The following is a 21,282-nucleotide window of genomic DNA, read 5'->3' on the forward strand; positions in this document are numbered from 1 at the left end:
TCGAACATCTACATTTATGGTAGGTACAAAACTGTACTATGTTCATAGTGCATACAGCTGCAGTAATCACATATGGGTAGAATCCCAAAGCTACACATAGGTTGGTAGGCACTAGGTAGAACTGGGGTGAGCCAGAACACCCTGCAACACAGCAGTAGCAAAGCCTGCTCTAGTTTTGGAATATAAAGGCAGGTGGTAGTGTCTTGTGAAGGTATGTACAGAACTCCAAGTGGCTGCCTCCAAGATATCTTTGGTAGGAACTCCTCTGAGGAAGGCTGTAAAGGTAGCTGTGGCCCTGGTGGAGTGTGGTCTGATGCCTACAGGGACAGATTTCCCATGATAGGAGTAACAATCGTATGCAGTGGCCTATCCATTTAGAGATGGTCTGTTTGGTAACAGTCTTCCCTTGAGCTCCTACAGCATAAGACACAAAAAAAGTTGTTGTGATTTCCTGAAAGGCTTTGTTGTGTCCAAATAGTAACGTAGCTGTCTATGGATGTCTAAGGAATGTAGCAGCCTTTCTCCTTTGTTTTAAGGATTGGGTAAAAGGTAGGCAAGTGTATGGCTTGATTTAAAGCTACCCTGGATACCACTTTAGGCATAAATGATGGGTTGGTTCGAAGGGAAACCCTGTCCTGATGGAAGATAAGAAAGGGCTGCACAGCCATGAGGGCTTGTAGTCCCGAAACCCTACGAGCTGAGGTAATGGCCAGAAGGAAAGCTGTTTTCCAGGACAAATATTGCAAATCTGTTGAGGCAGCTGGTTCAAAGGGAGGTAATGTTAATTTTTCTAGAATGTAATTAAGATCCCAGGCTGGCACTGGTTGTTTCCTTGGTGGTCTTATATTCTTAGCCACTCTGAGGAATTGTCTTAAAAGTGGGTGAGAATAACGGTGGATCCGTGTTGAATTCTGCAGAAATGGCTGAGGCATGGATTTTTATGGAGGAAAATGTAAGTCCACTGTTCAGCAGCTCAGCAAGATACTGTAATACCTGAGGCAAATTCAGTTTTCTAGGGTCCTGGCCTTTTTTCTCATTCCAAGAGCAAAACAATTTCCATTTTGCGGAGTAAGTCTTCCTAGTAGATGGCCTTCTGGCCTCCAGAAAGACATCCTGAACCTCTTTGGAGAGTAGGGTCTGCTGTGGTGTTAAGGAATTTTCCATGCAGCAAGATTGAGTGTTTTCAGCTGACTGTGAAGAGTTTTGTAGCGGTGCTGAGTTAGCAGAAGAGGCATTAGAGGTAGAGGCCAGGGAGGAGTATGTGTTAGGCTCCTTAGGAGTGGGCACCAGTGCTGTCTTGGCCAGTCTGGAGCAATCAGCATCATCTTCGGTCCGTCTGTTCTTGCTTTCAACAGCACCTTGGGTAGAAGAGGCAGAGGTGGGAAAGCGTACACTGTCCATGCTGTCCAACTGAACGAAAGGGCGTCCACCCTCCAGGCCTTTGGATGAAAAGTCCTTGAACAAAACTTTTCCAGTTGATGGTTCCTGTGGGAGGCGAAGAGATCTATGTCTGGCCTTCCCCATGCTTGGATTATCTTTGTAAACACCTGTGGATGCAGCTTCCATTCGTGTGGATCTGTCATATTTCTGCTTAGATTGTCTGCCAGCGTGTTTTCCAAACCTGGCAAGTACTGTGCTTGAAGTTTGATTTTCCATTCCAGAGCCAAGTTCCAAAGTGTCATGGCTAGTCTGCACAGGGGATATGAATGTGTTCCTCCTTGTTTGTTTATGTACCACATTACTGTGGTGTTGTCTGTTTTTATCAATAATTGCCCTGGATGCAGGAGGTCCTTGAATGCTGTAATTGCATTTATTACTGCTAGCATTTCTTTTTGATTGATGTGAAGGTGCTTTTCCTTTTGGGACCATTTGCCCTGAATGCACCTGCCTGTCATGTGCACCCCCAGGCGTAATCTGAGGCGTCTGTTGTGATGACTGGATTTGCTTGAGACTTGCGGAATGGGAGACCTGTGTTTGACATGCTTGGGCCCACCATAGAAATTCCTTTTGCAAACATGGAATTATTGGTATTATTGTTTCCAAATTGTGGCTGTGTTGAGACCATAAGCTTTTTAGGTACCATTGAAGCTCTCTCATATGCAACTTTGCACATGGGATTAAAAGAATGCAAGATGCCATGAAGCCCAGATCCTGCAGGATTTTCCTTGCAGTAAGCCTGGTACAATTTTCTAGTGTTTTGAAGTACTGAGTTAGTTGCCCTTGTTTTTCTGGCGTGAGATAGGCCACCTGGGTGTTTGTGTCCAAGTTGGCACCCAGGAAAGTTATTTTCTGAGATGGTATTAGCCTGGATTTCTCTTTGTTGATTGTGTATCCCAGAGAATTCAGTAACCGTGTTGCAGAAGCCAGATTTTCCAGAAGAGTGTGCTTGCTGTCCGCTTGGATCAGGCAGTCGTCCAAATAAGGGTAAATTTGTATCCCTTGAAGTCTGCAGTAGGCAATTACTGATGCCAGGCATTTCGTGAATACTCTGGGCGCAGTAGATAAGCCAAAGGGCAATGCAGAGAATTGATAGTGGACTGAACCTGCAAGAAATCTGAGGTATCTTCTGCAGCTTTGTCTGATTGGGACATGCAGGTATGCCTCCTTGAGGTCCAATGTTACCAGCCAAAACTCCTTGCCCAGCATGGGAAGAAGCTGCTGTAATGTGAGCATCTTGAATTTTGGTACGAGTAGAAATGTATTTAGGATGGATAAGTCCAAAATGGGTCTCCAGTCTGTTCCTTTTCTTGCTACCAGGAAAAGTCTGGAATAAAAACCTTGGCCTTGTTCCCGAGTCGGAACCTCTTGAATGGCTTTCATGTCCATGAGTTTTGTAACTGGTATTTGTGCCTCTGCCCTTTGTGTGGCAGGTTTGGCATGCCTCTTATTTTTGGAAGTGTGTGAAAATGAAATCTGTAGCCTCCGTTTATTATGTCCAGGATCCATTTGTCTGTTGTGATAATATGCCAATTTCCTGAAAATAGTGCCAGCTTTCCTCCCAAGGGAGCTGCCAGCTGAGATTTACTTGGCATGAAAAGGGGGAAGTCATTGGGTTTGCTTTCTGTATTGTTGTGCACTGTCTTCGCCACCTCTTGGTGCTTGAGTTGGCCATTGCCTGCCTCTATATGATCCTTGAGAATGTCCTCTGCCCCTTGAGTGCTTGTATCTGCCTCTTTGGGGTTTGTCTGTGGCTGGAAAGGACCATTTTTTTGTAGGCCAGTTTCTACTAAAACGAGGTGGCTGTACCTGTAGAAAAGCCTCGACAGTTTGCACAGATTTAGCTTTTTCTTCCATTTTCCGTAGCATCTCCTCAGCATTAGTACCAAATAGCACATCCTTTTGTAAAGGAGCATCTAGTAGTTTAGCTTTAACATGATCAGGCAAGCTTTGTTCTCTAAGCCAGGCATGTCTACAATGACTGCTCCTGTAGCAGCGGCTCTACTAGAGGCCTCTAAGGCATCATAACGACATTGTAAGGTGTGTTTACCCACTTGTTCTGCACTATGCATCATATCCTGCAATTCCTTCAAATCTGGTTGGTCAGGTTGAGATATCTTGTTCCTTAATTGAGATAACAAACTGCTGATATTTAAGCATATGGAACTGACAATTTAAGGCCCTCATGGCTAGGGTGGTCGAAGTGTATACCTTTTTCCCCCCACCTTTCTAAGGATCTAGATTCCCTTTCGGAAGGTAGTGGGTTCTTGGCATTAGAGGCCTTCATTCCCTTGGGGCCTTGAGAAATGGTCTCAGGGTCAGCATTATGGCTTTTGTAAAGAAATTGGTGAGAGTTAAGGACTCTGTAATACCTATCAGGTTTGACTGGTGCAGGAGGCAGGGAATCCGGATTGAGACAAGCCTCCGAGTAAACATCATCAAGTATGTCCATGACAGGAAGAATAGCCAGAGGTCTGTGTTGAGGTAACAAAAGAAATTCCCTAAGCCTTTTCTTGGAATCAGAAAAGTCTTGGCCTTCCCAATGGAAGTGCTCCCTCAAGGTGTGCAAGGTTTCCCCAAAAGAAAAATCCTCTGGGGGAGATACAGAAGGAATGGACTGTTCTGCATCAGAATCTTCATAAGGGGAGTACGAGTGTTCCTCCACATCAGAAAGTTCTGAGAAAATGGAGCCCTGTTGAGAAGAGGGAGAGTGTTCCTCCACTCTGGGTCTCTTGTCTGGAGGGGGTTGGGAACCCCTGATATAGGAAATTAAATCCTCAGCCATTTTAAGCATCTGCTTTTTAGGCATGGGGCCTGGGGATGGGCCCTGTGCAACAGGCCTCTTGGGATGCATGGCTGATTTGGACTTAGTGAAGGCCTTAATGGAAAAGGAAGAAGAGGGTCTAAAATACACCCTGGTCCACATTAGGAGGCTCAACACTCACAGTGGTTTCGGTGGTTGTAGTCTGAGTTAGGGCCGAGGTACCAGCGGTCTCGGGTACAGAAGACACCGCCAATGAAGTGTCGTCGGTAGTCAGGGACTGCATAGGCGTCTCGCTGAGAACTGGACCACGTGCAGCCGGTTTTGGCATGGTGTCGGTCCTTGTCCTTTTGTTTTTTGGAAAGAACTGTAGTCGGAGTATCCGACGACATTTTATAATCAAAGGCTTTACCAAAATAATGTTGGGCGAACTCCACCCGACGCTTAATAGTGCGTTTATTGAAAGCACAAAAGCGACAGCCCGAGACGTCGTGGTCTGGGCCTAAACAAGGTATGCAGAGGGAATGGAAATCCTTATGCGGTATTTGCTTCCCACAAGAAATACAATTGTTAACTTTGTCTGACATTGATCTGAGGCAAGAAAAGTTTCCCCAACGGGGTACTTAGCTTTAAAGACGACTTCGGTTTCCAATTTTTCGTAAATTCAGGAGCTGGCCGACCGGCACTTGCGAACTGCTTCTGCTTCGGGCACCGCGCGGCAAGAAAGACTGGAGAAAATGGCGGCGGCTGGTTCTTTTATACCCCTGTCGCACTGACGTCAGGGAAGAAGCGACAACAACAGACGCCGGACCTAGACTTTGGAATTCGGCCGACCGAGGACCCACCTGACGGCAGGAGAACCCCATCTGTTATGACTGCAGCTGTATGCACGATGAACATCAGTAGGAGACTGAGCAAATACCTTAACCAGGAGTTCCTAAAGTCCACCAGGAGTCCAGGCAGGGGGAAGGAGGGCAGGAAGTAATGAATAAACAAAGCTCTACAACACAGATGGAACGTTATGGTAAGACAACTCCTTTATCCGTTGTAAATCTTTGTGGATTCATTACAAATAGGGCAGAGTCACCAGCTACTCGAGTCCTGGGTGGCCCTAAGGAAGAATATTCCTAAGCACTATAGAACCAAAAGATGCTCATCCCCTGGAGGCCAAATCTAATTTGTAATGAGATGTAAAAGTATGAGGTCTTGCCTAAGTGGCTCCTGCACAGATATCATCCACAGAGGCTCTTGAATGAAATGCTATAGAAAGTAGCCATAGATCTGGTAGAATGAGCCTTTATTCTGAAGGTAAGGATAGCTTATTCTGTTGGTAGATAAAGGTAAAGACGTTTCTAAGCCAGGAGGATAAAGTCAATTTGGAAACAGGTTTGCCCAATCTGGGTCCTGCAAAGGCCACAATCAATTGATCTGTTTTCCTGAAAGATTTAGTCCTGTCCAAATAACAAGAAAGCTGCTGATTCACATGAAAGGTGTGGCTAAAGGTACTCCCCTCTTTTAGAATACTGAGGGAAGAAAACCGGCAGGTCAACAGATTGGTTAATGGTAAAGCCAGAAGACCTTGGGCAAGAAGGGTTAGTACAAACGGACATCCCAGCCGTATGAAAGATCAATTAAGGACTCAACACTCAAAGCCTGCAGCTCAGACTCTTCCCGCTGATTTAAGTAGTGCTAGAAGTAAGGTTTTCACTGACAAAAAACTTCAAATGACATGAATCAAAAGGCTTGAAAGGAGAACCTGTGAGAGACTAAAGTACCAAAGTCAAGTCCTAGGGTTCACAGGGAGGCTTGACCGGAGGTTTAACATGTAATACTCCTTTCAAAAAGGTCTTGCATAGGCGGTGTGACAATTGAATTATCAAGACCATTATGAAAAATGGCGATAGCTGCTAAATGTACAGTGATTGTCGAAGCAGAGGTTCCTGCATGCAAAAAAGTAGTCGGGTATTTTAGAATCTTTTGAATAGGCACAGAGAAAGGGTCTAAGTTCTGATCTTTGGCCCAAATAGAGAACCTAGTCCATTTACTAGAATAAACTTTCCTAGTGGAAGGTTTGTGTGAAGCTAGAAGAATTTCACGAACAGGTGACGGGATGTCAGACAGCCTGGCAATCACTGGAAGTGAAGAAACCAAGCTGTGAGCCTGTGCAGGTTTGGATGAATCAGTCCCGGAGGATGAGATAACAACTCTTGGGAATGATCCAGGATACAAGGACTGTGAACCAGATGAGGCCATAGAAACGGGAACCAGACTTGACGGGGCCAGTAGAGGGCAATGAGGATCACTTTGCTTCTCAATCTCTAAACTTTCTGGAGAAATTTTGGAATGAGGGGAAATGGCAGAAAGGTATACAGAAGACCCAGCGGCCCATTGTGCGTTGAGCGTCCCTCGGTGATTCCCCCTGAGGGGAGAATCAGGGCAAAGTAGCTCCTGCATTTGTAGTTTGGGGGGGAGCAAACAGGCTGCAGCAAGGCTTGCCCCAGCATTGGAAAGTCCCACCCACTTTTACAGGGTTGAGGGACCACTCATGATGCATCAGGATGTTCCTGCTCAGATTGTCCACAATAAGGTTGGAACTCCCGGGAATGTGTGTTGCTATAAGGAAGCGGCTGGAAGACATCACCCAGTGCCAAATACTCATGACTTCCCGACACAGGGGGTAAGACCGGATTCCACCTTGCTTGTTTATACACCTGACAACTGACATGTTGTCTGACTGAACTGCAATGGTCCCAGAGGGTATGGATGCATGGAACGCTTGCAATGCTAAGAGAACTGCCCTTAGGTCCAGGACATTTATGGGCAAATTGACCTCCATGGAGGACCAGGTGCCTTGGACAGTCTTTCCCTGGAAATGCCACCCCCTAACAGGGAAGCATCTGTGGTCACTGTGGCCGTGGGCTGGGGAAGACAGAATGGACTACAACAAAGATTAGTTTGTGGGTTCATCCACCAGATTTCTTCCTTACAACGGTTTGAAAGACGTATCATGTGGTCAAGTGGGTAAATTAGCAACAACCATTGTGCGGAAAGGAGCCACTGCAAGATTCTCATGTGCAGTCTCGCCAGTGGTACCAACATAACAGCTGCCATGGAGTCTATGAGTTTTATCGAAGACCGGTACAATGAATTCCAGTGACTTCACTGGAGACATTGAGATCTGTCCTTGTTGATTGTAATCCCCAAGCCAACAGCGACATCTTGAGTGCAAGAAGATTCCTGGTCGGAGCGGTAAGGAGCCAATCTACATAGGGAAACACCTGAAATCCTTGTAGTCAAAGATGAGTTACCACAACTGCCATACATTTGGTGAACACTCGAGGGGCCGTCAAGAGACTAATGGCAGTGCCCGGAACTGGTAGTGATTGGCTCCCAGCCAGAAGCAGAGAAACCTCCAGAGCAGAGATCCATCTTTATGTGGTAGTATGCTATCCTGGAGGTCTATAGAGCACATCCAGTTATCCCTCCCTAGGAAGGGAATAGACTATAGTGACCATCCGGAATTTTTGAGGTTAGATAAATTTGTTCCATAGGCTGAGATCCAGGATTGGTCTCCAGTCCCGTCTTTTTTGGCACTAAAAAGAACCTCGAGTAAAGCCCGGATCCTGTCTGGTCTGGTGGCACTGGTTGGAGGACTCTTTTCCTTAGCTGCTTTTCTATTTCTAAGGCTGCTAATTCTCTCTGATTCGGCGGTACATCGGGGATTCATTTGACGGGTCTGGGAGTTAAATCGAATGGTATCTGGTAGCCTCTGGATATTATTCTCTGCACCCAAACATCAGTAGTAAGATGCCAGGTTGGTAGATGCAGAGAAAAATGACCCAACTGTTTCCAGAGGAAAGCAATCGGGCCGCTGCTCAAGAACGCTGGTAGGGTCTGCCGGACGAAGAATCTCTAGTGCCCTGGTTATGCAGACCCCCCCCCTCTACCCCGAAAGGGACATCTTCCATACGAGTTGCTCCCTCTGCCCCAGGGGGATTTTTCACCATCAGTGTCACAAAAAAGGTACTTGGGATTTTCTTGAACCACATTTTTCCTCCCTTCTGGTTCCTGGAGTAGGATATCTGGGTTGGAAACGTGTATGCCCGCAGCAGACAAGGTCTTTCAGTCTCTCACTACGAAGTGCAGATAAGTCGACAGTTGCATTGACGAAGGAAGATTTAAAGGGGTCTGCGAAGTCACACAACCGCATCCAAGAATTACGTCTCATAATGCCTGATGTGGCAGCTCGAGCTGCCTCCTTGGTGGCGTGAGATATCAAACGCATTGAGGAGTTTGAGATGGATTAAAGGGTAGCTATGAGGAGACATATCCTGCACCTCATCAGGCAGTACCCCAACAAAGAGGAAGACATTTTGGAAATTAGGTCTCTTTGGAGGCGAGAGAAGTGTGCCAGATAGTTCAGCAACCGTACGGCGAATGTCTGTTTCCCTAGTCCGGGACACACTGACTGGAGAATGGATGGTGGAACTATCTTCTGCCAGTTCCTTCTTGGTGGCCGCTGTCATGACCATAGAAAACTGTCAACTGCTAGGACCAGTGGGGCTGGTCTTCAGGTGTAGATACATTTTTTTGTCTGGCCTCCGAGGGACAGGTTCTACATTGCCCGGGGCCTTCCAGGCATGCTGCACAATGAGTTTAATAAGGTCATCTGCTGGGAGTCACCCAGAAAGTAGACAGATGGGCATGGAAGGTCTGCAGAAACAACGATTACTCAGAAGGGTTATAGGATTTCCAGTTTCCCTGCTGCTTGAGGATTTTGAGAATGTCTCCGAATGAAATGTAGTCTGGGGGGGGGACCGTGGGGGCCCCTTCCCCTCATCACAATCAGTGCCTTCGGTGATGGATTCCTCCGGTGAATCAAGGTGCTTCCTCTTGCACCATTTCTTCCGGGGTGGCTCCCCAGTGGGACCTTCTGAGGATGACTCCAGAGAAGAGGTTCCCTTCAAAGAGGGTTCTTGTGACTCCTGTGCCCGGGGTCCTGAAATAGAGGGTTGGGAGAGGTGCATGCTAGGGAAGGGTTCTGATACTGATGTCATTAGTGCTGACAGAGTCCACTACCTGTACAGCAGGCCCACCTGAGGAGGGATGGGAGTTTGGAACCAGGAGGGACAATCTTGGAATCTGGGTCACACCTCGCCGTGAGTAGCACAGAGAACTGAAAACCAGAGCCGTGGACAGACAGCACCAATGAGAAAACAGGCACTAGGCTAGGTACCAAGGTACGGATGGTCCAAGCACTGCTTCAGGAGTGCATCTGTTCCACTGGAGCCGATGCAGCAAGGGTGGACTAGGCCAACAGGGAAAACACTGCTGTCTGAACGGAGACAGTATGCACCGGAGTGGAAGTATCTTGTCCTTGGGCAGGTATTCAAGTTTTGGAGCTGAAGAAACGGTCTGCACCGTGGCTGGGGATGGTCCCGAAGCAGGTAGTCATTGGTACCGATGTCAGATCCAAGGACGGCACCAACGGCTCAGGTGAGCCGTGACTACTGCCATAAACTTTGTGAACACCCTGGGGGCTGAAGCGAGACCAAAGGGCAGAGCTTTGAACTGGCAATGACTGGCCCCTACCTGGAAGCAAAGAAATCTCCTGGAGCGTCTGTCCATCTTGATATGGTAGTACACGTCCTGAAGATCTATGGAGCACATCCAATTGTCCTGACCCAGAAAAGGGAAAATGGACTGCAGTGTCACCATCCAGAACTTTCCCTTTTGTACAGATTTGTTCAATCTGATGAGATCCAGTATTGGTCTCCAGTCCCCTGTCTTTTTGGTACTAAAAAGAATCTTGAGTAAGTTCCGGATCCTAATTGGTCTGTGGGGACTTCTTGAATGACTCTTTGATGGAAGGGAATTTTGTAACCTCCGGACATGATGGATAGTACCCATCTGTCTCTTGTTATATTTTGCCAGGCTTTTGGGTACAGTGAAAGTCTTCCCCGACTGCCTCCAGAGGTGAGCAGTCAGGCAACCCTTCAGGGATGCTGGAAGGGTTTGGAAGAGTTTCTCTGTCACCCTGGTTTTTGCTGTCCCCCTCTGCCATGAGGCCGGCGTCTGTTATTGTTTCCCCCTCTGCCCCTGGGGGAAAAAAAATCACCATCACCACTTGTGTCAGGCAAGGGTCCCTGGGATTTTCAGAACCACATCTTTCCGCTCTTCTGATCCTTGGGATAAGGTTTGGCAAGAGTGGAAAAACGGAATCCAACAGCAGAGTGTCTTGCCTTCCTGCTCACACCTGGTCAACGTGTCTCACCGGAGGCCCAAAGAGAAAAGAGCCATCAGAGTGAGTACTGGTGAAGGACGCTCGAAAGGGTTCCGCAAACTGACAGCCGCATCCAGGCATGTCTCCTGAGAGCCACACCTGTCCCTGCGGCTCTGTTCGCTCCATCGGCTGCATAGGAAATCGGCCTCATGGAGGAGTTAACTATGGATTTAAGAGTCGTAAGCTGAGAAGCTACTTTGGCTGGTGCTTCCTCAGCTGTAGGATCTTGAAGGGCATCTCCAAGCTCTTTCAGAAGATCCCTCTGAAGATGTGTAAAATGGCATAGACAATTCAGGGACCTCATTGAACAGGTCACTGAAGCAAACATTCCCTTTCCATATCTGTCCATAGTCAGACTATTCGGATGAACAGATGAAGGGGTCTCCGCCAACTCTTTCTTGGTGGCTGCTGCTACCACCATGGCATCAACGGGCACACCTTTGGAGAGGAATTGCTTGTCCTGGGGGGGGGGGGGCTGTAATAAATTTATTTGGTCTCCTCGGAGTAGGTTCCACAGAATCTGGAGCTGACCAAGCCTTTCAAGCCACTACAGACATGAGTGGATCGAAAGGAAGAGATACCCAGGAGGTGGAAGGTCGGGAACAAAATGTGTCCAGGTATACAGACTCTTCCTCAGTAGAGGCTAAGGAAGTCTAGTCCCTCCACTGCCTAAGCATTTCAAGGATGTCCGAAAAGGAAACCTCTTCAGAGGGAGACCTTGGGGATCCTTCCGATTCATCCACGTCTGTATCTAAAATGACAGACTCAGGGGAGTCTATGTGCTTCCTCTTGCACTTCTTCCGGGGAGGCTCAGAGTGATCAGGGGAGGCTTCGGAAGAAGAGGGATCACCCAATGGGGTGTCCTGGGGCATAGGTTCCCTACACTTGGGGTCTGGAGGATAAGTAGAGGTTGGCACAATCCACTGGGGGAGGAGCCAATGGAGCTGGCAGTAGAGCTGTCTCGGAGGTCAGCAACCTCAGTATGATCTCGGTGTCCCAACCTCTAGGCAGAGAAAGCTCCAGCTCTGAGGAAAAAGGGAGTCTTTCTCCGCATCTAGGGTGACTGCTCCGAGGCCGATGTTGGAGTCTAGCTCACCTGCGCCAAAGCTCCAAGGGGGAGAATGGGGTTGGACAAGAGTTCGATGCCACCCCCCCCCCCCCGGAGCAGACGAGAGCCTCTGCGCCCAGATCCCTCGATAGAAGGTACAATCGAGGTAATCTGAACCAAAGGAGAAATAATGATCGGCGCAGACGGTTCTACTGCCTGCGGGTGCATGGTCTCCGGCTCAGAGCTAAATGTAGTCGGAGAAGGAACAGAAATAGAGACAGTTGGAGCAGATACCTGTTGGTGGGCTGGACAGAATTTTTGCCAGTGCCTGTGACTTAAGCAACCTTACTACTCTCCATATCATTATCCGATAATCTAGAGGATCGAGAGGAGTGGGAAGAATGATGGCTACTTTCACTCTAACAAAAGGTGACTGTGGTGCCGAGTGGATGGACTCCAAGGATGGCGACCTCAGTCTCTTATGGCTCCAAAATAGCAGATGGAGCAGAGTGAGGAGTTGTCTTGTCGGTGCCAGCCGGTACTGACCTACTTGGTTGGTCAAGTAAAGGAGTTGACGGCTTGACAGACTAAGGGGATTTCGCTGGCTGAGTACTTTTAGCCAGAGAATCCTGACGCTTCAATAATCCCCGAAGGATTAATTTGTTTTTGCTCTCCTGCAGGACCCTTGGACTAAAAGCATGACATACAGAACAGGAGTCCTGCAGGTGAACAGCGCCCAAACAAACACAACTAGTGTGCCCATCTGTCAGACATTTTCTGACAGCATGAGTCACACTTTTTGAAGCCAGATACCTTAGTATCTTTAGACATTATAGTAAGAACCACACAATAATGAAAAGCAACACTATAAAAAACAAGAACAAAGACTTTTTTTTTTTACAGTTAAATAGAAGGAAAGCCTCTAATTTAAATGGCTATCCTGCTAATTTAAACGAGTTCAAGGGAAGAGAAGGCCTGAGAGTTATGGAGCGACGGCCAACAAAGTTGAAATACACAAGAACGCAAAAAAGGGATAAAGGAATATTATCTAGATACAAAATAGACAATTACCTGACAAACTTTCAAGAAAAACAACAATATACAATAGAAAAATGATTATACTAAGCATGAGCCAGTAAGGAAGCAACCTCGCAGTTGAAGCGGCAAACAAGATCTTGGTAGCTGACGCTGGGCATTCTGGGATAAGGGGTAGCCTCGAGCCAGTAAATAGCTCTCGAGGTACAGAATATGGCAGAGTAAGAGCAGAGGATTGGCTCCAAACCCAAACAGCAAGAACGAAGGAGAGATGTACACCTTATCAAAGATTTACAACATCAGATAGTATTTTAAGAGCTAAGCCAACAAAGGAATGGAGAAAGGAGATTCTGCCGATAGGAATTACTGCTATTAGGGATACAGAGAATCTGCAAGAAGGGACTGGAATTTAATGGAGAAAACTGGCAAGGAACCAGTATATTGGAAGCAAATAGATAATACCTTTTGTATTACAATATTTACATGGTCTCGAAAAGTTTCTCCAACAAAAAAGGTTTATTTAAATGTGGAGCCTGTAAATATTGTTCAAACTTAATAGGCGACAGCTATTTTTTTTACAGGCAAGGAATAGGAGATTCTACTTAAATTCATTTGCAAATTGTAATACAAAAGGTATTATCTATTTAGCTGTATGTATAGTATGTAGTTCATTTTATATTGGTAAGAGTGAGAGATCTCTTAAAAAAAGGATTTACGAACACTTTTACGAAATGAGGATAAAGGAAAGTAATGCACTTTTTAAACACTCTTGTCATTGTTTAAATGCAAAATTCCAATTTTTTGTTCTTGAAGTGGTGGATGTTGACCCTAGAGGTGGTATGTGGGAGACCAGGGTAGAGTATAGGGAGCTTTTTTGGCAAATTACATTAGAAGCCACAAAGCCCCCAGGTTTAAATGACATGATCTCCCTGGGACCAGTACTCAAATTGAGGTCTGAAAAATTGTAACCAGCAGACTCAATTCTTTGCCCTGTTTATTACACAAAACCTTTTGTTTTTTATACTACATTTTAGCTGGCAGCTATATGTTTTTTAAATCTGACAACATTTGTATTTTTCGGGTTTAACTGAAGGATTTACAAAATGTTACTGTGATATTAAATATTAATATAATTATATTTCAGAACAGTTTTTAAATACTTTTATAATATGTTTATTTAGAAACCTGTTCGAACTGAAGGTTTTTATATATTTTTTAATTGTTGAAAATTTGAATGTGAATTGATTCTCGTCATTAATTGCTTGCACTATATAAGGCATGAAGGGGGGGGGGTTTAAATGCTTCTGATGAAGTTGTGGATGAAAATAAGAAGTTATGTACCTACCATAACGTTCCATGTTAGTTGTCTTCTCTCGCCTTCTTTCTTGCTTGATGGGTTCGGAGCCGATCCCTCGGCTCCGACTCGGCACTTGCTTTAGCTCGAGAACTCCTTTTACCAGCTCGAGGCAGCCCCATATCCCATGATGCAAGGCAGGAAGTACCCAGATCTCGTTTGTTGACAAAAGGGCAATAACACCAAGCATAAACAATACTTCCCAAAGGAAGAAGAAACTTACAAATGGAAAAAGGACCAGGTCTGAATGGTCTTTAGTATTATAGTTTCTTATACAAGGTCTGTCCAGGCCAGGGGGAAGGAGGGAGGGTCGCAAGAAAGAAGGCGAGAGAAGACAACTAACATGGAACGTTATGGTAGGTACATAACTTCTTAATGTTAAGTTGTCAATCTCGCCTTCATTCTTGCTTGATGGGACCGCCCCTAGCACCTCTATCCTGGGTGGCTCAATGGAACAAACTCTTGAGGACTGTAGAGCCAAAACTGGCTCTGTCCCTGGAGGCCAAGTCCAATTTGTAATGGGAAACAAAAGTGTGAGGAGTGGCCCAAGTGGCCGCTGCACAAATAGTGTCTAAAGGCAGTCTAGCTTGAAAAGCTGTAGAAGTAGCTAAACTCCTAGTTGAATGTGCTTTAGGTTTTGAGCACAGCTGTTTTCCCCTGATCGTATAAATTTCAGTGATGACCAAGAAAGCCATCTGGACAAAGTCACTTTAGAAACAGGAAGGCCTTTTTGTTATCCGCATAGGAAACAAAAAGTTGATCAGATTTTCTAAATTTTTGTTCTGTCCAAATAATATCTAAGCTGACGGTGGACGCCAAGATAATGTAGCTTTTGTTCAGCTCTATCTGAATAGTTAGGAAAAATACAGGAGATCAATAGATTGATTCAGATTGTTTTTCGCGACCTTAGGTAAAAAGGATGGATTAGTTCTCAAAGATACTCTGTCTTTGTGAAAAATCAAATAGGGGGTCGAACCGAAAGAGCATGAAGTTCAGACACCCTCCTGGCAGATGTAATAGCCACTAGGAATAAAGTTTTCCAAGAAAGATATTTCAGGAACAAGAAACAGCTGGCTCAAGGGGAAGAATCAAGGATGTCAGCACTAAATTTAAATCCCACTGAGGAGGAGGATTCCTGATTGGAGGCTTTAGTAGGAAAATTCCTTTCAAAAGGCCCTGCAGAGCCTATGGGACATAATATTATGATCTGCTATCCCGACATGAAAATTAGAAATAGCAGCCAACTGAACTCTGACTGTGGAAGAAGAGGAGCCTGCATGGAAAATCTCTGCTAAGAAGTCCAGAACTGCCTGAACAGGGGCAGTAAAGGATCAATATTTTGGGCCTTAGCCCAATAAGAGAAACGTTTCCATTTGCTTGTGTAAATCCTCCTGGTAGAGGATTTTAGTGAAGCTACTATGATATCTCTAACTGGGTTAGAGATCAAAGGAAGCCTGGCTAAGGAAGGAAGTGGAGCAACCATGCTGTGAGGTTGAGAGAAGGGATTAACCGGTGCAGCTGACCGGATTGGTGAATCAGTAGATCTGGCACTGGGTCCAGATGCCACGGCTGCACCAAAAGGTGATGATGGAGGAACGGGAACCAAACTTGTCGAGGCCAGTAAGGGGCAATGAGAATCAATTTGGCTCTCAAAACAGTAGCTTTCTGGATCACCTGAGGGATCAGAGGAAAAGGAGGGAAGGCATAAAGAAGTCTCTGGGGCCAATCCTGGGTCAGAGCGTCTCTGGGGGGATGGCCTGATAGAGGGAAGAGGCTGAAGAAGTCTGGACATTTGCTGTTTTGGGGAGTAGCAAAAAGATCGCAACATGGACGACCCCATTCCAGAAAAATCTCTTCCGCTATGGATTGCTTGAGAGACCACTCGTGAGGCATGAGAATAGCTCTGCTCAATCTGTCCGCTATAATGTTGGTTTTCCCAGGGATATGCGTTGCTACCAGAAACCGATGAGAGGAGATCGCCCATTGCCATAGTCTGAGCGCTTCGACACAAGGGGTAGGACTTGGTTCCGCCCTGTTTGTTGATATACCAAACTACAGACATGTTGTCTGTGTGGACAGCAAATGTCGCTACGGGAAGAAAGTCGCTGAGGGCAAGCAACGTTAAAAGCACTGCTCTCATCTCCAGGACATTTATGTGCAGATGGTACTCGAACGGTTGCCACGCCCCATGAACCATCCTGCCCTGATAATGACCCCCACCCGATCAGGAGGCATCCGTGGTGACAGTGGCTATCGGGACGGAGGTACAAAGCACCTGCCTTGGTGAACCTGAGACGATGTGATCCACCAAGCAAGATGTTCTTTGCATGTTTGTGTCACCAGAATCTGGTGACGCATTGGGAGTTGCTGGTATGACCACTGTGTGAACAGCATCCACTGAAGGAGGCGCATGTAGAATCGAGCCAGGGGAAGAAGAGTGATGGCCGCAGCCATAAGACCTAACACCTTTAGAACCATTCTGGCCTGTACCTTTTTGCTGGCCAGAATGATCCTGACATGAGTCTGAATGTCTGAAACTCTTTGTTCTGTAAGGGTAGCTGACATCCGAACAGTGTTTAAGTTTGCGCCTATGAAGGTAATAGACTGGCAGGGCGATAAGGATGATTTTTTGTAGTTGACTGAGATGCCCAAATGAGAACAAAGGTCTATTGTGTAATCCCTGGCTTGTATAAGCTGATGCCTGGTGGTGGCTGACAGGAGCCAGTCGCCGAGATACGGAAACACCTGGAATCCTTGACGTCACAGGTGAGCCGTGACCACTGCCATGCATTTGGTGAACACTCTGGGGGCTGTAGTGAGACCAAAGGGCAGGGCTCTGAACTGGAAATGACTGGACCCCAGCCGAAAGCGGAGAAATCTCCTGGAGCGTCTGTGAATTTTGATGTGATAGTACGCATCCTGAAGATCTATTGAGCACATCCAGTTGTCCTTCTGTAAGAAGGGTAGAATTGACTGAAGAGTGACCATTCCGAATCTTGTCTTCCTGACAGACTTGTTGAGTCTGCTGAGATCCAATATTGGTCTCCAGTCTCCCGCCTTTTGGGGACCAAAAAGAACCTTGAGTAGATTCCGGCTCTGAATGGTCTATAACTGGCTGAATGGCTCTTTGCAGTAGTTTTGCGATCTCTAACTTTGCAATGTCCCTTAGACCGGTGGTACATCTGGAAGGGAACTTGAGGGGAAGGACTTTCCTCGAAAGGAATTATGTAACCCTTGGATATGATCGACTGTACCCATCTGTCTTGAGTGAGGGAATGCCAGGCTTCTGGGTACAGTGATAATCTTCCCCGACTGCCTCCAAGGAGGGACAGCCGGGCAACACCTCAGGGATGCTGAAAGGGCTTCTCAGGAAGAGACTCCCTGTTGCCCTGATTCTTCGGACCCCTCTGCCTCTAGAGCGGGCGCCTGTTGTTGTTACCCCTCTGCCTCTAGGGGTAAACTGACCATGTGAATCCGGGCGTGACTCCTTGAGATTTACGGAACCACATCTTCCCACCCTTCTGTCCTTTGGGATAAGGCCTAGAAGGGGTGGAAAACGGACTCCAACAGCAGAAAGAGTCTTGCCGCCCTGCTCACACCTGGTCAAGGTTTCTTCACCTGAGGGCCAAACAAAGCTGACCCATCAAAGGGAGAATTTGTGAAGGACGCCTTAAAGGGATCCGCAAAATCACATAGCCGCATCCAGGCTTGGCGCCTAAGAGCCACACCTGTGCCTGCGGCTCTACTCGCCCATCAGCAGCATACGATATTAGCCGCATGGAGGAGTTAGCAATGGAATTGAGGGTTCCTAGCTGCGGCAATCTTTTCTTGGGCCCCTGCAGCTGTAGGATCCTGAACTACTTCTCCCAGCTCCTTCAGGATATCTCTGGAGTCTGGTGAAGTGACAAAGATAATTCAGCGAACGCATAGCAAAGGTCGCTGAGGAAAACATCCGCTTGCCGCATCTATCCATGGTCCTAGAGTCCTTGTTAGGAGGATGGACAGGCACGGAAGGATCTGCAAGTTCCTTTTGGTGGCCGCAGCCACCACCATGGCATCAGCGGGACACCCTTGGTAAGGAATTGTTTGTCACTAGGGGCAGTTATAAATTTAGAAGGCCTCCTAGGGACTGGCTCTACAGAGTCAGGAGCTGTCCACGCCTTCGGCTATAACCTGCATAAGGGGGTCGAAGGCGGAGACACCCAGGAGGTGGAGGGCCGAGATCCAAACGCCTCTAGGTATACTGACTCATCCTCAGAGGGATTGTTGGTGGGCCAGTTTCCTCTGTTTCAGAAGTTCTAGGATGTCTGAGAAGGAGACATCCTCAGAGGGGATCTAGGGATCCCTCTGACTCATCAAAGTCAGTATCCAAGTGACAGACTCAGGGAGTCTACATGCTTCCTTCTACAAGTCCTCTTCCTAGGAGGATCTCCAAACATCAGGAGAATCCTCGGAAGAGGGGAAATTCCCAATGGGGAAACCTGAGGCGGAGGATCTCTGGGTCCTGTAGCAAGAGAAGTGGCAGAGATGTCAACAGGTACAATAGAGGGAGGAGCTACGGAAGAGACTGCTGACTGATACCAGTGGCCAGTACACTCTTCATCACCTCGAATGCTCCCTCCCAGGCAGGTCCGAGACCCCGCTCCAAGAGCTAGGAACTCCGGGGCCACCGAAGGGAAGTCTCCGAGGCAGATGTCGGAGCCGAGCTCACCAAGGCCGAGGCTCCAAGGGAAGAGCGGTTCGACAAGGGTCCGATGCCACTCACCCTCGGAGGAGATCATGGAAGCCCGACCACCGAATCCCTCTAAGGAAGAGGAGATAAGAGTAGGGGCTGAAGGAACAGAAGGGGGTATCCGTCCTCCAGCCGTAGCAGTAACCATGCCCGAAGACTCCAACCCAAGCTCTGAGGTAGAGTTGAAGGAGGAACTGTAACGGGTGTGGACCAACAGTCGACTGCTGAGACGGACTGTGTAGCATTTGGGCCAGTACCTGTGACTTGAGCAATCTACTGACCACTCTCTCTAGGTCATGGTCTGACAACCTGGATGACCTTGAAGATCGGTTCGATGGCTCCGTTCGATAGAAGAGGCGAGGCCGAGAAGTATCGGCTCCAAGGAAGGGACCTCGACCTCTTCCTGGAATGGGTCATCGAGCCGATATTACTGATCCTGTCGGCACCGACCGGAGCCGCAGAACGCCGATGTATCGGCTCCAGCCGAGCCGATACAGCCACCAAAGTAACGGTGTCGGAGCCGATCGAGCCGACACCGATGCCTGTGCCACATGGGTGTCGGAGCCGATCGAGCCGACACCGATGCCCGTACACGGGTGTCGGAGCCGGTCGGAACCGACACCACAGTGGTCAGAGATTCGCACCGATAGCCATCGGCGCCGAAAGCTTAGTGGATCCAGAATCGGCTCCAGCCGAGCCGATCTCGACTCTATACGAGTCGGAGCCGAGGCCACAGGCTTAGAAACAGAAGCCTGGGTCTTGGCAGATTTAGTTGATTTTTGTGGCCGACTTAGCCGGAGAGCCCTCCGGCTTAAGAAGACCCCTGAGAATCAACTTATTCTCTCCTGCAGGACTCTCTGGCTGAAGGAGTGACAATAGCACAGGAGTCCTGCAGGTGAAGAGGGCCTAAACAGTACAGGCAAGAAGTGTGACCGCCTGTCAGAGACATCTTCTGACAGCACGAGTCACACTTCTTAAAACCTGAAACCCTCTCTTTAGACATGGTGCCTAACAAACACACACACACCAGTCCAATTAATTAAACTAATACCAAAAGGGTATTTAGTAAAAATACCAACACACACACCCTAACAGGGGGATGGGATAGGAAATTAACTGACTAAAAAATTAAAAGAGACAGGGATTTCTGTCAGAAAAGTTAAATTTAAAGTTAAACTATCAAAACAAAAAGTTTTTAACTAAAAAGGGGCTTAAATGTCACAAATGTGAATTACTTACCAGGAGCTGGTAAAGAGAAGACCTCCCAAGCGAAGCGGCAAACGAGATCTGGGTACTTCCTGCCTTGCATCATGGGATATGGGGCTGCCTCGAGCTGGTAAAAGGAGTTCTCGAGCTAAAGCAAGTGCCGAGTCGGAGCCGAGGGATCGGCTCCGAACCCATCAAGCAAGAATGAAGGCGAGATTGACAACTTAACATCGGAAGGTTAAATAAACGTTAAGAAGCTTGTGGATTATTTCATTCCTTACTTCTTCATAGCAGTTTTGCCTTGGATATTTTAACCTACTCTTTCTTCTGGGTGAATTCACACCCTTTAGGTTATTTCGTGGCTATTGATATTTTGTGCCTGTGGTTCGCCAGTGTCCGTTATCTTGTTTCCAAGTTATGTATAATGTTTGCAACTGGGAGCGTCTCAGTATGACTTATGTAAAATGTTTGCAACTAGGATCGTGTCGGTGTGGTTTGTTTTCATTTATATAAATGTATGATTGCTTATGTCGTAACTGATGGCTTAATAAAGATGTTTCTTTATAAGAAAAAGATGGGCAAGAATTAATTTATGTAATGCTGTTTAGGTTACATGACGTATAGTGATATATGTGAAGTATATTTGTTACTGTTAATATGTTAACTCAGTTTGATTACTTTTGTATACATGTAAATTTGCCTATGTCACAAGTGACCATGCAATAAAAAATTGTTGGTACTTGCTTATTATCGCAACCACATTGTCAGCATTCAAGGCATTATCGGCAGCAATCCATTCTCACTGTAATTTCATATTGCCGAGAATGCTGACAATGTGTGGTTGTTATATGTAAATCATAGTCTGTTAAAGTTTCTTCTACACAACATCTGTGCTCAACACTTCTTGCGGCATCTCTGGTATCAGCTTCGACATTTCACAAGTGGGTTTCTGAAATACTACAATCACATATAAAAAATAAAGTTAGAAATGCTAAGAAAGCATTACAAAGCATGTCGTTAAAAGTGTTCTACTTATATTTTGTCTGTTTTTTTAATTTAAAATAGAGTTTTTTCTTTGTATCGTTATAAATTCTGTTCTTAATTTACAGAAGAACACTATTCCTTTAAAAATCATTCAACAGAAATTTTAATGTAGACAATTATATTGGGGAGCAGGGATTAAAATATATGTGTAATTATCAATGTTTACAGTCATTGTTTTATCGCACATTTTTAAATATGTATTTCTCGTTGCACTCCTCCCTCACTACACACTGCTTCCACCTTTCTTCATACTTTGACTTAAAATGGTTTTCATTTTTCTATGATTTCCAAAATATTTTGCATTGCTTGGTAATATTTAAAAAAAACGAGTATTACCTTAAATATGCTGGCCAAATTTAACCTTGACAAGCTCAAAGTGATC

This window comes from Protopterus annectens, chromosome 9.part0 (assembly GCF_019279795.1).
Source record: "Protopterus annectens isolate FY-2018-M chromosome 9.part0, PAN1.0, whole genome shotgun sequence".
Lineage (NCBI taxonomy): Eukaryota > Metazoa > Chordata > Ceratodontiformes > Protopteridae > Protopterus > Protopterus annectens.